The sequence below is a fragment of the Amphibalanus amphitrite genome, unplaced genomic scaffold (genome assembly GCF_019059575.1).
Source record: "Amphibalanus amphitrite isolate SeventyFive unplaced genomic scaffold, NRLGWU_Aamphi_draft 000876F_arrow, whole genome shotgun sequence".
In the NCBI taxonomy this organism is placed as follows: Eukaryota; Metazoa; Arthropoda; class Thecostraca; order Balanomorpha; family Balanidae; genus Amphibalanus; species Amphibalanus amphitrite.
The window spans coordinates 229681-229901 of record NW_024882370.1 but is presented as its reverse complement, the minus strand read 5'-3'; positions in this window follow the sequence as shown (position 1 = coordinate 229901).

Here is a 221-nt window from a genome sequence, read left to right as displayed (position 1 = left end):
GCTCCTGTGTTAATTTGGCATGATATATTTTTTACTATTGCCCGGCATCAGGTTACTGACCTTTCAGTGTCAGGTTACTGACCTTTCTGAAGGTGAGAAGCGGTTGCCATGTCAACGGTCAATAGTAAGTTGCTCGCGCTATGTTTTAGGGCCTTGGCTCGCGCAGTGGTGTTTGAACAAAAATTCAAATGTCGTAATTTTATCGTCGTTTTCTCAGACTG